This window comes from Ursus arctos, unplaced genomic scaffold, assembly GCF_023065955.2.
Source record: "Ursus arctos isolate Adak ecotype North America unplaced genomic scaffold, UrsArc2.0 scaffold_17, whole genome shotgun sequence".
NCBI lineage: Eukaryota > Metazoa > Chordata > Mammalia > Carnivora > Ursidae > Ursus > Ursus arctos.
In genome coordinates, this window is record NW_026622841.1 from 16,195,811 (window position 1) to 16,213,117 (window position 17,307).

General features: G+C 46.5%; 1 protein-coding gene and 1 long non-coding RNA gene across 12 annotated transcripts in view; one reads left to right on the plus strand and one right to left on the minus strand.

Annotated features, from left to right (window-relative positions):
- The window catches only part of ZNF532 (zinc finger protein 532), a 105,426-nt gene that overhangs the window by 61,810 nt on the left and 26,309 nt on the right, over positions 1–17,307 (minus strand). The window lies entirely within an intron of this gene.
- LOC130543972 (uncharacterized) lies at positions 13,141–17,052 on the plus strand. Its single transcript, XR_008959781.1, has 2 exons — positions 13,141–13,436; positions 13,628–17,052. It is a non-coding gene; the product is annotated as an uncharacterized LOC130543972 (long non-coding RNA).

Here is a 17,307-nt window from a genome sequence, read left to right on the forward strand (position 1 = left end):
ATCAGAAGGACGGGCCTGGGCCCAGCTCGGTCACTCCCTAGCTCTGGGACCCTCAGGAAGTGAGGGAATCTGTTTGGGCCTATTCCTTCTCTCTGCAGCGGAGGGAGGCAAGCAGCCAGGAAGAGAAAGAAAATAGGAAGCAAAATTCAGTGTTGGAAGGGAAGAGAGTTACAGCTGATTTTAGGCAACTTTCGATGCAAGAATCAGCCTAATTGATTTGTAGATATGTATTCCTAAGACTCTCTCACCTTCATACTTACTATTGTTCCTCCTTTAAATCTCCTTTAAATTACTGAGAAATTATCTTCCACATTTTACTTAAGTATTTAATGATTTTTCTTTTTGTACAATCTGTAAGAGATCATGCATTCCTTTTTTTTTTTTTAAGTTTTATTTATTTATTTGCGAGGGGGGGAGGCATGAGCAGGGAGAAGGGGCAGAGGGAGAGGGAAAAGCGGACTCCCCACTGAGCAGGACCCTGGGATCGTGATCTGAACAGAAGGCAGACGCTCAACCGACTGGGCCACCCACGCGCCCTGATCATGCATTCCTAACGAAAACTACACAGGGTCAAGGCAGACTTCCTACCGAGGTGACAACACGCATACCGGTGAAAACTCACACAAACCTCAAGGCCACCAGCAGGTGCTAACACACCATCGTCGTCAGCTTACTCACTGACTGCGGGACACATCCAAACACGTCTAGTCATCTGGATGGGAAAAATTACTATTGAAGAAGAAATTAGCACGCTTGGTTCAACGGGAGCTATGGAACACATCACCTTCCATTCACTTGTGTTACTACAGAACTAAAGAAGTCACATAGTCTTTTCCCTAGATGGTGTGCTTCGCCTAGAGAGAAAATACCCTGGGGCCACCGTTCTCTCAGATGGATGCCTGAGGGACCAGACAGGGAATCATGTATCCCCAGCATCAAACGACAGACAGCCCAGAGAAAACATCAACACTTCTAAGTTGATATTGTTGTGAAAATATCTATGACTGAGTCATACCCACTGTAAGTCTGTGATTATGATTGTCTTTTTAGAATGAAATCGAACATTTAAACTGCAGAGTACAGGGACTGAAAAACCCATCTGTCAGATAATACCCACATTAAGAGTCCACCCACTTAGGAATAATCCTGGATTGTCACTATTTTTATTTTTAAGGAGCAAATGGCAGTTTTAAGTGAAAACTCACGATAAAATCACCATTAATGGGGCGCCTGGGTGGCTCAGTCGTTAAGCGTCTGCCTTCGGCTCAGGCCATGATCTCAGGGTCCTGGGATGGAGTCCCGCATCGGGCTCCCTGTTCCGAGGGAGTCTAATTCTCCCTCTGCTCCTGCCCCCGCCCCTGTGCACTCGAGCTCCCCCTCCCTCTCTCTCTCAAATAAATAAAATGTTTAAAAAACAAATAAATAAGAAAATAAAATAAAGAAAATCACCGTTAGCAAAGCATCCAGCCTCTGTGGTTGATCTCTACCAACCACATCGATCCAAGTTTATAGATCGCCATTTTTGGAGAACTCAAGACACAGAATCACCCAACTCCTGCCCAACTCCCCCCAGAGTTGAAAGGGTGTGAAAAGAGTTGAAACACTGACAAGTGTTTTTTTTTTAAGCCACCACTTATCCAAAGCTTGGACCCAGGCTGTAGATGTCCCCGGGAGTAGACGGGCTCTGCCTAAATCTCCATCCTTTCTTTGCGGTGACACCGGATTTATGTCGTGTGCCCTCTCCTTACAATGTGGGTGAGCAAAGAACGCCATCCAGTTTCACATCAGTCATTCCAGAGGGCAGCGGTTCAGGAACAAAAAGAACATAAAAGGCCATTCAAAGACTCGCAGGTGGTAGGCCCAGGACACACAATCACAAGAAATGGTAAAAGGTCGCACGTAAAACAAAGCCTGTTGAACAACTGAGAGCCCAGATCCGCAGTGCAAGTGGCACGTCCTCTAACGAATACGTGGACGATCAATAACTGAATCTCATCATCTTCCTCTCCCCGCGACGCGCGGGACCTGGCTGACTCACCCACACGCAGGGACGCAGGCACTGCAGCGCAGCCTTCAATCTCTCGGTCGGTGGCAGGAAGGTGCCCACCACGCCACCCACGCCTTTTCCTCTCCGCCCGACCAGAGCAGAGCTATGGCTTGGACAACCCCAGAGAAGTTCCCCCAAGCCTGCGAACATCCCCGGGGGTCGAGAGGACCTTCCCCGTGCAGGAGCAACTCTCCCCCCGTCATACTGTGGCCACTCACCCCGCTCTCCCCCCCGCCGCCCCGTGTCACCTAAGATTTATACTTTTTCTTGCGGGGAAGAGGGTGGGCCTGAGGGCAAAAGAACATGACATTCTGAAGAGCATGAGGCTGAGGGCGAATGAGCAGTGGTGTCAAAAACTCTTGAGTCAGCCCTCCTGGTTCACCCTGAACGAATCCAGATGTGAACGTCGCAGACGCAGGCCAGGCGTGAGAGCCCAAGTGCAAAGCCCAGCAGGAGCACAGGGCACTGCCTGGAACCTGACACCCCAGGTGGGTGGACCCGCCTCTGCGCGGTTGTGGAATCGACATAAGGAACACCGCTCTCCGGAACGTCACACTTCTCTCTCGGCTTCCAGAAACGTTGTTCATACCCACAATTCCACTGTCCCATCACCTGCTTCCTTCCCGCATTCTGGAAGGCAGGAGCCAATTCTCCACTTGGGGGAATAAAATGTTTAACTCCCACTTCATTACCCAGTTATATCAGGTACGAAGAGAAATGTTTACATTTAAAAGTTTTCTCTCATTTTTCACCCCCGTCCTGAAGTACTACTGTCTTCTCTTTTAAAAGATAATGGACAGAGAGCTCGCTTGAGCTTCTCTTTTCCCTGGAGAGCTTGATTTTCAGACAGAATTAGCTTTAGTTGTTGTAACAGTCTTCTATTTCATTTGTACTCCATAAAACATACCTTCCTTCAAAGGTACTAACGGTCTTTTAATTTAAAACTAAACCCCATATAAATAACCTAGGACTCACTAACAGCATTTGTGCCTAATGTGGAATGTCCTTGCACTCAAAGACACGGAAAATATGGACTGGGGAGGGGGATGCTAAGCCTACTTACAGAAACGGAAATTGAAAGAACTGGAGTCTGTCATGTGATCACTTTATTCTCTTCTACGACATGGACAAAACATTTCCTTTCTTACCAAAGCCTCTTAAAATTATAAAAAGCTATTCCATCTTTGTTGGCAAAAGTCAGAAGTTCTCAAGTCAAAAGAAAAACAGAAGAAAAACCTATTCACCCCCTTAATCGTACTTTTTACACTTTGCGATAAAAGGAACTGCTCTCCGTGGACCTGTTTCTCAATCTTAAACTAGAGACTGGCAGCTAAAAGGCTCAGGCACCTCTCACCCAGGGAACACTAACTTCAGATCATCCCCAGACCCGCCTGCCCGGGCCGGAGCCAGCCTAAATCCAGGCCTGACCCAGACACGGTTCTGCCTCCAAAATGAACACGCAGAGGCCAATCTGAGCAGTGAAAACTCATCAGACCCACCATTTAAATGGAGAAACTAACATTTTCTTTCATGAAAACCAGTAAACTCTAAATCGTAATAACCCTAAAGAAAACCATTGTATATATTGACCACCTTGACAGTCTTACACAAACTTTCCATAAAACAACTGTAATAACACAAGGTCTGTTATTCTTTTGGGGGACTATGTTGGTCACTATTTTCTAGCACTGTCTGGACACTGAAGCCCTTTTTGAAGAAATCATTCAACAGAGCAATGAATCAAACCTTATATTTCTAACCTTATCTTGCCTTCAAACATAAAATGTTGTTCTTTTTTTTTTTCTTCTTCTTTCTTTAGAGTAGGCTCCACACCCAGCATGAAGCCCCAACGCAGGGCTTGAACTCATGACCCTGAGATCAAGATTTGGTTGAGCGTCCGACTCTCAATTTTGGCCCAGGTCATGATCTCAGGGTCGTGGGACTGAGCCCCACATTAAGCTCCACACTCAGCAGGGAGTCTGCTTGAGATTCTCTCCCCCACTTCCCCGCTCGTGCTCGGTCTCTCTCTCTCTCCCCCTAAAATAAATAAATCCTTAAAAAAAAAAAAAAAAGACATTTCACACACAGGGTGAAGAGAACAGAATATAGGTTCTGCGAATTCTGTATGAATTAATAAGAAATGAGTAAATATAGTTGCTATTTATCCATAATATATTTACTTGTTTCACTAAATCCTCCTATCTACCTCAATTATGATGCATTTATTAATTCTTGATATACAGATACTGTGGCCAAGGCAGTGTTTCCTTTTTCAGTTAATACTTAGTGTTCCTGATTTGAAATATAACTGATGGGAAAGTTCAAACCCCTTCTTGGAAATATAAACACAGCATCACCTAATCAGGGCACAACCTTGGGAGATACAAGAATAAAACGAGCCGTTCCCTGTGGTTCTTCTCTGCACTGCCCTCAAGGCAATACACACCAGCACCTCTCTGCCCTCCCGGCCCATCCACTCTTCCCAGCCCTGCAGGAGAAGCCAGGGGAGCGTCCCGCCACATGACCAAACGGTCCCTACAAACCTCAGCCCTTCCAGAACCTCAACTTGCAATCTTTGGTCTACTTCCTGTGTCACCGCCCCCCCCAGGAAGGTCACCCTTAGATCCAAACTCTCAAAGCTCAGCCATAATGAGCTCCTTTGCTGTTCCCACTGAGGCTCTCCAGTGGCCAAGATAATTTCTAGAGAAGACTGTAGATCCCTGCTCTTTATCCCCTACCCCTGGGAGTCCCAATCTCATTTGGCTTCCACAATGCTGACTCCCACACTGTCCGTGGTCAGAAGCTATTCCTAACTTTCCCTCTTACCTGCTGCATGCCTTGTTCTCCCTGCAGTCAGCTTCAGAGACAGTGGGCATCAGGCGAGATCTTTCCCAGAGCCCTTCCTACCTCTCGACCTTTCCGACTCCTGCACGGCTAGCTGTTGCAGCCGATCCTCCAAATCTACTGTGAGCTTGCTGCCCCCTCCTGTACTCTTGGCCATCCCTGTCATGTCTACCTACTGGTGGAAGGACACCTCCCCCTAATCTTAGCCTTCAGACCCTATCCTCAGTGCCCTGCCTCAAGGGCATGCTGCCTTCAGGCAAGTGCTCGATCGCTGGGACAAATCGTGGACCTCCAGCTCCCTCCCGGTCCCGTGCAATCCACTCCCGATACTAAAATCCAGGCAGGGGGAAGGAATCTGGGGGTGAAGAAACTGTTCTGTATTACCATTTTGGGGGTGGACACATACTTCTTTGCATTCATAGAAACGCAGAGAACATTATTATATGTAAGGAGGGAGAGGGGAGAAGGCAACCAGGAATAATGGGAGGACAAAATGAGAGATGGACTCTAACAAAGAAGGTAACTACACCACAGTCAACAGAATCCGCGTGCAGAAGAGGGAGGGAAGAAAAGAGCTAGCCGCAGTCCTGGGAAAACACAATTCCGACTGTACGCTGTAAGGCGGCGGAGGAAGGAAACCTGCACGTACTCTCCTCTACTCAGGACAAAAACTGCTGAAATCGGAATAAGGTCTGCAGTCTCGTTAGTAGTAGTGTACCAATGATAACCGTTTCATGTTGATGGTAAGTTCTAATGATGCAAGGTGGTCGGGAAAGCTGGGTGAAGGATACCTGGAATCTCTTTGCATTATTTTTGCAACTTTTCTATAAGTTATAATAATTTCAAAATAGTTAAATGAAGATAGTGCTATCATTTAATGGTGTATAGCTACGTACCACGGCCCCACTCCGTGGCTTGTGTCCTTTCCTGCCGCCGTGGTCTTGCAGCAGAATTCCATGCCCCAGCCATCCCTCCCTCTCGTGACCCCCGCAGCACTGCCAGGAGTCCACCAGGCTTCTCCGAACTCTCCCTTCCTCCCCCGTGGGTCCCGTCAGACTCTGTATCTACCTTTGCTCAAGGGCAGCTGCGGCAACTCCCGTGGTCTCAACCATCGTGCACGGTCACAGAACTCAGGCACGTCCACATTCAGCCCTAATTCTACCTGAAGAGCCACCTTTCCAAACTGCCACTTTCATATTCCACTTGGCTCCCCCAACCACGTGTCAAAGTTAACCTAAAGCCCTCACGTTCCCTCCCAACCTGTTCCTCTGGAGTCCTGTCTGTGTTACGTCGATGACATTCACCTTCTCTGTGAAAACATTAAGAACCCTCAGGCAGCATTTCACACGCAGCGAGACAGACAGGACTTCGGTAGGATCTTATTAGGCTTTTCGCAAACACAAGGCTGAAATACACATAGTAAACGCTGGATTTTTCTACACCAAACAGACTCCTTCTGGCGGGACAGCTAATTCTCATGCTAATGAATATTCTCAATCTCTGAAAAGAGAAATGCAGTAGTCCCCAAATTCTGATCTAACCAAAGGTCCTTTTTTTCGGATCCATGAATACAAATGCCAAAATGATTTCCCAAAAGGCTATACCAATTTCTGTTGCTGCTGTTACGCATTAGAGTTATTTTAAGTGCATCCTGTCCCCCAACTTTATAAATATTTATTAGCAAATGTCTAAGGCAGCAAAAAGATAATTTATTATATACCAATTTCTACGTTATTGAGTACTTGAAAGTTTGAACTTTTTCCCATATGGTTTGCTTACCAGTTGTAAGAGAAGTATTTGTTCACTGAGTAATGAATGGAGGCACAGAGGGAGATAATGAATATCCTATTTACTTCTTTCTGCTGCTCTAGGAGGTAACCTACCAGCCTACGCTCTTGTCACTTAGCAAATAATAATCAGCAAAAGCAGAGAAAACCCAGCCACAGTTCCCCAAAATAAATTAGTTTCTATGGGCAAATCCTGATGAAGGGAAGGAGCATTTAATGTCCCAGCTACACAACACGCAGACAACAGGCAGGAGGACACAAGGCCCCCTTCCAGAACCAACGTTCCCTTTGCTGTGACTTCTTCATGTCAGAAAACGTTCCACCTAAAAAATGAGGCTAACTGTCTATACCCAACCCCGGGGATATGGGGAGGACTGGTACTTAGTTAAGATATTTAGAGAGAACACTGTCAAAATCAAACACAGCACAAAAAGCACAGAAAGTATCAGATTCAAACAAGGAGTGGCCACTGGTCAGAGAATTTCAAAGAATGTTCTTCCTCCTGTCATCCACAACCAGATGGGAGACCTACACCCAGAGCCAGGACACCCACCTGGCCAAGCAGTCAGGACCACATTGAGGAGGACGGTTTGTGATTATTAACCCTCCTCCTCACAGGGTCCCTGCATTTGAGCAAGAGAAGGAACGAAGCCGGGTGGACAGCACTCTCTGGTGGGATGGGAGGTCCCACACAGAACCCACGGGCCGAGGTGTGAGCCTCAGTCGGGGTCAGAGTTAGAGGCTGGGGCACAAGCCAAACCCACCAGGTCAGCACGGGGAGGGAGCCGGAAGAGAAGCCCACACAGAGGCGCAGTGGCACCATCCTCATCTGAGCCCGCCTGCTCCCTGTGGCCCCCAAACCACAGCAGGACCACAGTTCACAGGGACACAGAGCCTCCGAGTTTGCACAACTTCCCAAAAACAGCCGCCCTCCTCTGAAGCTGGGTGGAGCGTCAACGGAGGTCACACCTAAGAGAGGTTCCTTCTCCAAATCCTCAGAACCCCTGCACACAGGGTTTTCCCAGGGGAGCTCCAAGAACCGCATAAAACTCTTAAGTTTTCAGTCTTAGTTAATTTTAAAAAATCAATAATTAATGTGAATTGAGGAACAGAAAAGAAAATAATGTATACTTCCATCTGTTTCGAGACTCACACTCAACAAGAAAGTGGTTCTCATATAGGATTTCCCATGAAGGACAAATATAGAAGAAATTACATCCTGAATATGTGAATTCATACTGTTCCAGTCGCCCACACTTTGCTTTAATCTCCTTCATTTAACTCTGTCACTACCCCTGGCAGTCCCTATCATCAAAGCTACACTGTAAATTGGGAAAGACAAATGCAACCCTCTAGCTCCCAAGTCCATTTTATTTCATCTATTTGTTTTGCCTTCGTAAAACCAAACGCTCAAAATTTAACGTTAATGAGTTTTTAACTATCTCCCGACGGCTCACAAATCTGTAAAAATTCTTGAGAAGTGTAATAAAAGATACAAATTGCAGACCAAAAATACCATCGACTCAAATTTAATCCTGTTTGCCAGATTCCTATGCAGTGCTCATACTGGAACTCAGGCCACAGAAAAAAGCAGCTTAACTCCCCATCCAAGGAATAATAATTTTTTAAAACATTTATTTATTTGAGAAAGAAAGACTGCGCGCATGTGCACGTGCTCGCAAGCAGGAAGAGAGGCAGAGGGAGAAGGAGAGAGAATGAATCCCAAGCAGACTCTGTGCTCAGCTCAATCCCACAACCTGACCACAAAACCCAGAGATCACAATCTGATCTGAAATCAAAGAGTCAGACACTCAAGTGACTGAGCTACCTAGGCACCCCCGAATATCATTTTGTACTGATACAAGTCTTATAAAAATCTGACAGCTAGGGGCGCCTGGGTGGCTCAGTCAGTTAAGCATCTGCCTTTGGCTCAGATCATGATCCGGGAGCCCTGGGATCGAATCCCACATCTGGCTATCTGCTCAGCAGGGAGCCTGCTTCTCTCTCTCCCTCCCTCGCTCCCCCTGGTTGTGCGCTCTCTCTCTCTCTCTCTGCCACACAAATAAATACAATCTTAAAAAAAAAAAAAAAAATCTGACAGCTACACAAAAACCAATTCCTGGCAGTCTATGGAAAGACTCCATAAGAGAAAGAAGAAAGTGAGTCATGTGAGAAGGTGAGTTCAGCGCTGGTACAGATGCCTGGCGAAGAGCAAAAGTGGGGACAGCCAGCACACGAATCTTGGTTTCTGACACCATTCTCCACTAAAAGGAACCAGAGTTCCTTGGAGAAATGGCTGATTCTAGGATCAGGCAGGAAATGTACAAAAGGAGCCTGGAGCACCTTGGTAGTGCCAATAAATAAGTGCCCAAAACAACACAACTACGTTGATGGGGTCACGTCAAAGGAACACAGAGGTCAACTGAACGAGCTCCCTGCGGCCAACGCTGGTACAATTCCAGCAACAAACAAAGCAGTACTGGATTATAACCCAAAGTATAAGATACAAACCCATGAGTCCATAATGATATAAAGGACTGAAAACATAAATGGGAGAAAGCAGAAACATCTCGTGCACAGAGGAATTCCAAGTAACTTATGGAGATGCCCGCCCTTACGGAGGTGAAGAAGAGCGCCCCACTCCTTCAGTGACTTTCTTCCAAAGCGGACAGTGTGGAAAGGGGAAAGAAAAGAGTAACTTTCAGTGGAAACGCACGACAAGCCCCCTCCGAGCCAGAAGACCAAGGTCAATATCCACAGTGATAACTTCCAGGTAGAGCGTGCCCCCCGATGTGATGAGAACAGCACATTATCCCAGAGGCATGCTACCTCAGCCTAACCACGAGAAGAGCACTGGACAAATCCCAGGTGCTGCACAGTCTACAAAACACCGACCACTACTCCTCGAAGCTGTAGGGTCATGAAGAACAAGGGAAGGCTGAGCATCGCAGCCAAGCGAGGAGTAAGGAGCCGTGGTAACTAAATACAATGTGATGTCCTGCATGGGATGCTGGGACAGACAGGGCATCGGGTAAAAACTGAGGAAATCTAAAGAAATCAGAGACTTCAGTTAGTTTTTTTAAAAGTGAGTAAGGCAGGGACACCTGGGTGGCTCAGTCGGTGAAGCGTCTGCCTTCAGCTCAGGTCATGATCCCGGGGTCCTACAATCGAGCCCCTCATCAGGCTCCCTGCAGGATGGGGAGTCTGCTTCTCCTCCCTCTCCCTCTGCTCCCCCCTGCTCATTCTCTCTCTGTCAAATAAATACAATTTTTTTTAAATGAATAAATAAAAGCGAGTAAGACAGAGATAACGAACGGCTACCTAAGAGGGTGGGAGGGCATTACAATGTGAAGAGGGGACTGGGATGAGCAGAAGGTGGGTAACTGCCACACTTGTGCCGGCCAAGAGCAGGACAAACAAGGTATTCCTAAAATGTTTACGGAACAGCTCTCTGTACGTGGAGATTAATTTTCCCTTTTATCCTCTTACCAATAAGCTGCCTCAAGGTCAGCCACTGACTAATCAAAATGACCTAACAACCTTTTTTTTTTTCAAAGATTTTATTTATTTGTCAGAGAGAGAGAGAGCACAAGCAGGGGGAGCGGCAGGCAGAGGGAAAATCAGGCTCCCCACCGAGCAAGGAGCCCAATGTGGGACTCAATCCCAGGACCCTGGGATCATGACCTGCGCCAAAGGCAGACACTTAACTGAGCCACCCAGGCACCCTGACTTAACAACTTTTAAACCAAAGTTTATTAGAAATAGAATTTCCAGGGGCGCCTGGGTGGCACAGCGGTTAAGCGTCTGCCTTCGGCTCAGGGCGTGATCCCAGGCGTTCTGGGATCGAGCCCCACATCAGGCTCCTCTGCTGGGAGCCTGCTTCTTCCTCTCCCACTCCCCTTGCTTGTGTTCCCTCTCTCGCTGGCTGTCTCTCTGTCGAATAAATAAATAAAATCTTAAAAAAAAAAAAAAAAAAAAAGAATTTCCAGGGGCGCCTGGCTTGCTCAGTCAGTAGAACGTGCAATTCTTGGTCTTGGGGTTGAGTTCGAGCCCCGTGTTGGGTGTAGAGAGTATTTAAAAAATAAAATCTTTAAAACAAAACAAAACAAAACCAAAGACAAGACAAAACAAAGAAACAGAATTTCCCCCAGTTTGCATAGTCCACGCTTTCCACACACAAAATGACTGGGATGATCTTGATAAATGACTTATTTGGTGTCTCTTTTTATCTAATGGCAGACAATAAGACAAGTGGATCACTGATAATTTAAAATACAAAACAATAGCCTATAAAAAGAATAGGTCCCTCTGGGGACGCCTGGATGGCTCAGTCAGTTAAGCATCGGACTCTTGATTTCGGCTCAGGTCATGAGATGGAGCCGAGCATCGGCTCCGCGCTGGGCACTGAGCCTGCTTGAGGTTCTGTTTCTCTCCCTCTTCTTCTGCCCCTCCCCTTTAAAAAAAAGTCCTTCCTAAATAAAGGTTTGGTTGTGCAGGTCACATGGAAATAAATGAATTATTTATGCCTCTCACCATGATTTAGTTATCTTCTAACAAAGCCAGTCTTTCCTTCCACAATAATGTTGTAAATGCGGTCTGCCGTTCCAAACCTTAGCAGCCATAAACAGAAACTGCTGCTTCCCTTTAAACAAATTATATGCAGAATAATTTCCCAATCATACACTAAAATCCACTTTGTGAGGCCAATGTAATTAATGGCCCATATGCAGAAAAACAGAACAAGGTATATACATTTATTTTTCTTTAATTGTTGTAAAATACACATACCACAAAATTTACCATCTTAACTAAATAAAAATTTTTTAAGTAGGTTCCACACCCAGTGGAGCCCAACTCAGGGCTCTAAACCATGACCCTGAGACCAAAACCTGAGCTGAGATCTACAGTCGGACACCTAACCAACTGAGCCACCCAGGTGCCCCTTAACTATATAACTTTTGCATGAAAAGCACATAAAAACATTAAAAGCAAAAAATGCTACCTACTATTACTAACTGAAGACCTGCAGAAGAATAAAACACAATTAGTTGAGCTGTCCCCCAAAGTAGGCTGGAAGTGTCTTAAAAAGGACAATTTCTAAACTCACACATTCTCCAAGGTTTGGACTTCAGACTTCTGATACACACACACACACACACACACACACTCTTCAACACACAACTGATTCACTAAACACTTGCATATCCTACAACAGCCACTCACTTCAGAGAGGTTCAAACCTAATTTTTGTTTTTTCTGAGATATCCAGTTAGAAGGACCAAGGAGATACTTACAGTCATACATCATTTCAGTCTCTTCCACTGAGTTCCCCTTCCATCTATTCTCAAAATCAGACTCCCCCTCCCTATACTGTGTCTCTCTCAGACACTCAAATTAGGAGTATCACCTCTACTTCTCTCACCGAGTCCTGCCCACTTTCCTCAGTCACATCACATGCATCCTTTCTAGAACGTCTTCCCTCCTCTGCTTGTGGACCGTGTCACCTTACACCTAGACAAAGACAACACCGTTTCTCCATCCTCTCATTCAGAACTGCCTGACTCATCTTTCTCAACTCCATTTTAACCATATCTATCACTCCCCTCTATTCAAAATCCTCCAATCACTTTGCAACTACAGCCAAACTCCTTGGCCTGACCCCAAAGGCCCTAACCCCTGAGTGAGGCCCAACCACTGCGTGGCTGCCCCCGGCAGGTCCCTCCCGCCAGCGCACCTTTCCTTCTTGGGCCATGAAATTTCTTGGCCCAGAATCCCAACACACACACCCCTCCACTGGCCATGTGTAAGAACCCATTCCTCAGATTTTTCTCAAAGAGCCTCAACTTCATCATTTTAAAAATGGGAACCAATAATAAGAGCCATTGCACAGGACGGCTATATAACGTGAAAATAAGTAATATATATGGAAAGCACCAAACACATCAGCATTGAAATGCTATTTTCTTCCTCTCTTTGTTGATTTGTTAGAACAGTAAAACAAAATAGAAAAAAAAAAAAAAGGAAAACTGAGTAGGTGTTTTTGAGGCTAGACAGTGAAGCAGGCTGGAGGTAACGATGGTTTGGTTGGAAGAAAAGGAGGGCACTTTACAGAGTGAAGGCAGTGGCTCCTTTCACATCTCATTTCACTTCACAACGTATGGCCTTTCTCCCCCTGTGGAGGTGCCTCCAGTCCCACCATTGGCCATTGCTAGGGTCACCTGGAGTTCACACTTGGAAAAGAATGCAGTTTCCTCTGAAAAGGCAGCAGAATTTCAACTCACAAAGCAAAATACCTCAATAGGTCTCTCTGACTACCCTGTAACCCCTTCTCCTAATTTCGAAACTCTGTCTTCCCAGCCGAGCATGACCAAGGACTGGCTGTGATCTCAACCACGTCTTGCCCAACCTTGGCCCGACCGACGCCGCTAGACCACGTTCACACGCTGACTGACATGGCACCAGGCCCTGGCTCACAGACGGGGTCCCCTGGGAGGCCGAGCACCAGCATGAGCAGCCACAACAGGTCACAGCAGACGAAAGCCACGCTAGGAGCCCTCATAGCAGATTCCCCCCAGCCAGGAGCCCCATCCAGAGGAGCAGTCCCCAAGTCCTACACCAATGAACCAACACTCTAAGAGAAGCTAGAGAGAGGAGAATGGACAGGCGGGGCTCAGAGAAAAGTCAAAGCAAAAGGGGGCTAAGAAGCCCTCATCGCACTGCAGAGTTATCTACCTGGAGTCATCTAGTTCTCTGGAAAGGTGAGTGGCTGCCCTTTCTTCGTGGAAAGACAAAGGGAGGTGGCTTTGGAGGTAGGGAAGACCAGGGTCTGGCAGCTGTGACGGCAGCATGACACGGGGAAAGGGCTCCCTGGCAGCCACCCCAAGAAGAGGTTAGCGTCCACATGGGATGATCTCGGAGGTCATGCTAACTTGTGACCCCACTCTTGCAGGTGTGCTGGTCATCACTTCTAATAGGTGTTGCGTCTGTGTGTTTGTCCCCTCTCCCTACCTGGTTCCATCCATGCTCTGCAACCGCCCACGAGCAATGCTCCCCCAAGAGCAGAGGGTGACTGAACAATGATGCATGAGAATGAGAACTACTAAGTGACTGAGGGGCACCTGGCTAGCTCAGTCAGTGGCGCGTGTGACTGCTGGTCTCGGAGTCGTGAGTTCAAGCCCCATGCTGGGTGTAGAGATTACTTAAAAAAGAAAATCTTCAAAAAAAAAAAAAAGAAATCACTAAGTGACTGAAAGGAGTCTACTTTCACAAGCACACAGCCTCCATTTCCTCCACCCAGAAGATACTTGGGGGCCTGGATTCAAAGGCTGACCTTCCAGCTCCAGGTCAACCCCCCTGGACAACCGCTCCTCAGACACTTGAAAATGGCTGGAAGCCAAGAGGACACGAAGGCTTAGCAATTTCCAGCTCCAAAAGATCCAAGTTCAGGTCAAGCAAAGACATTAAACGTGGCAATAAAAAAGAGGGCAAGAAGAGAGAGAGAGAGAATATGGAGGAAAATTCCCACGTCTGTCAGAAGACACTTCCGTCAATCCTTGGAACGCAGAAGCAGAGAAACAGGCCGAATGTTTTTGTATATTGGTATTTTGTACAGGGCAAGAGCTTCCCATGAAAGAATGCTGACTGCATGCCTGAGTTTCTTTTCCCTTCCCTCCTGAAATCCTACAAAAATGACATTAGAAGTATTTTTAAAAAGATAAAAATAGCAAATACAGAGAAAGTATTTCGTACTGCTTAGGGCTGGGGGCGCTGGGAGAAGTGAGGAGGAACAGCTAACGGGCACAGAACTTCTCTCTGGGGGATGAAAAGTCCTCCAAGTGACCACGGAGATGGTTACACAACTCTGGGAGTACAATGAAAACCGCCGCCTGTATGCTGCACATGGGGGAACGGTGTCTCTCAATAAAGTCCTTACCAAATTACCTACATCGCATGCCCACAAGGAAAGGAGAGCGAGAATGGAGTCAAACCCAACGGAAGACATCAACACAGTTTTAGGAAAAGGAAGAAACGACAGGGGAGTGGTAGCTGGCTCAGCAGGGTCGAGAAGTTATATCCCAAGGTCATGCAGGAGGCCACCACGGAGACAGTTAGTCCGTGGGAACTTCAAACAAGCTCAGGCCGTGGACTCAGCAAAGGAGACACCATGTCTGGCAGGAGGAATGGGGTGGGGCTCAAAGAGAGAGTGGATAAAGAGCCCTTGTACCATTCCCCGGCCCCCTGCAGGCTGGGACAGCCAGGGCGGGCAGGGGGAAAATGCTCCGGGTTATCTGAGCCATGGAGGCTTGGGATTCAGAGCCCCCATCTCGAAGTATGAGACAGAAAAAGCCTGGCCTATGGCCTTTCGTTTCCTCCACCCTTCACACCAAAAGCCAAGTTTATTCCCCAGGCAGGAGCACCGACGAGTCTCCTAAGAAATGAAAGCTGCAGTGAGAAAATCCCAGATGCCGGCTGGTGGGATCCTGCAATGAAGGGTCCAGCTCCTCGAGTATTCAGAGAACCCACCCTTCCAAGGGCCATCTCACCAGGAAGGTAGAGCTTCCAATCAGCTTTTCATGGCCTTTGTCCTTAACTCAGACTGCCAGATATGAGGGAAAGCCTCCAACAGGAAAGAGACCAGAATAAATAAAGAATTAAAAAACAAAAAGAGGACAGAAATGCTGCAAAGAGTGGAAGGATACAGACATAAATAATATCCTCGGAAAACACAGAACAGGGCGTTATGGAAAACAAGCACCCAAAGAATAAGAAGGAACTTTTAGAAATAATAAATAACTGAAATAAAAGATGAAACGGGTAAAAAAATAAAGTCAAGGAATGCGGAACTTGAAAAGAGATCCAGCCAACAAAAGGGCAAAGGCATGAACATGAAAAGTTCAATCCCGTTGGTCTACCATCTGACTATTAAGAGTGTTTCAGAAAGAAAAAATAAAGAGGATATTATCAAAGAAAAAATACAGGAATATCTCCCAAGACTAAAGGGGCCAAGTCTCGGGACGCAAGGGCCTGCACAGGGTTGCCAGATAAAATACAGGATGCCCAGCTCAATCTGAATTTCAGACCAACAGTGACTCGACTTTTCGCAGAAGTATGTTCCATTGTTTATCTGGGCATCTTGCATTTTCTATTTGCTAAATCTGGCAACCCTCTACCTCTGAGGGCCTAGCACATCAAACAAAAACAGTCCACAGCACAGCGAAATTAAAGTAACACCAAAAAACTGAAGAAGTACGACAAAGAACTGGATAGAGCTTCCTGAGCCCTGGGCGTGGTCTACTCCTGAGTCCCCTCAACCGCTAGTGGGGCCCTCAGTACCTTATCTGCAGACAATAGGACCCCCCGCCCTGGGCTGGTGCTTTAGACAGCCATTTACCAAAAGTACCAAACACAGAGATTTGTTTTTTCTCTTTGGTCTCTTAGGAGTTTTTGGGTTTTCCTTTAATTCTGGACACTGGCTGAGTGAATGGGAATTATGGGAGAGAAGGGGAGTGGTGTGTGTATGGAGACCACAGCCTCTGCCCTGGGGGACCAGAGCTCCTGGACTCCCAGGGGCATGGAAGGCACAGGTTTCCAAGTGCCTGAGAACCTTCAGTCACAAAAGTTAAGTGGGAGAGAAGTTCCAGAAAATTATGCTGGATGGAGACTCCACCCATCCGGGCTCCATGGGAAGCCTGAGCTGCGTTCTGCAGCTGGGTTCGGGGGCTCCAGCCCAGCTCCCACCTGCTCCCTGGGCTCACAAGGCTGCTGGGAGGATGATGAGGCCCTCAGACTTTGGGTCTTGAGGGATAGGCCTCAAGACCCTGGGTGGGAACAGGGACCAGGCCAAAGATACAGCTTTATTTAAACCTTTTAAATATTTAGGCATATGGTATATACCTTTTAAATATTTAAATATATCTTTTAAATATTTCATTATACCTTTTAAATATTTAGCCAGCTGGTCTCCTTTGTAGTCTTGCCCCAGGCTCTGTACTACAACATCAAGGGCGGGCCTGGGGGCCATTATGACTATTATGACGATTATTATTATTCCTATTTTATATACCAGGCAGAGAAAGTTTAAGTATCGAGAACATGTGGACAGTAAATGTTTGAGGACGGAGAAGAACCCACACTTTCTGCCTGCACGGCCCACGCTTGTGACTTCCACCAGGATAGCTGGGAGGTAATATCTAAAATGAAGAAGTCTGAAGTTAGCAGTGTGGGTTTATTACTTAGAAACCAGAGTCAATAATGGAAAATCAAAGAGGTGAAATTAACTGCCCACAGGGATAAGGACTAGAAAACACTGTTTGATGCTTTCAAATCTATGTACATGTATTACTTTGACAAAAAATTAAAACTGTTAGAAATCGTTAAGTAACGATCTTAACGTCACATCTCTCCCCTCAACAGAAACAAAACAGAACAAATCACTCTGCTCCTCAAAGCCTCGTTTCTCCAAAACAGCACAAAAAACCTACTCGTGGCTCTTCCTAACGCAAATGCAAATCTGTCACAATCAGAAAGCGGTTCACTAATTGTAACCCTTAGGGTATTACTGCATTAAGTGTGGTCTCAAAATTGTTTACAGTGAAATATGGCATATTCCCTTACTTGTCGGAAAAATGT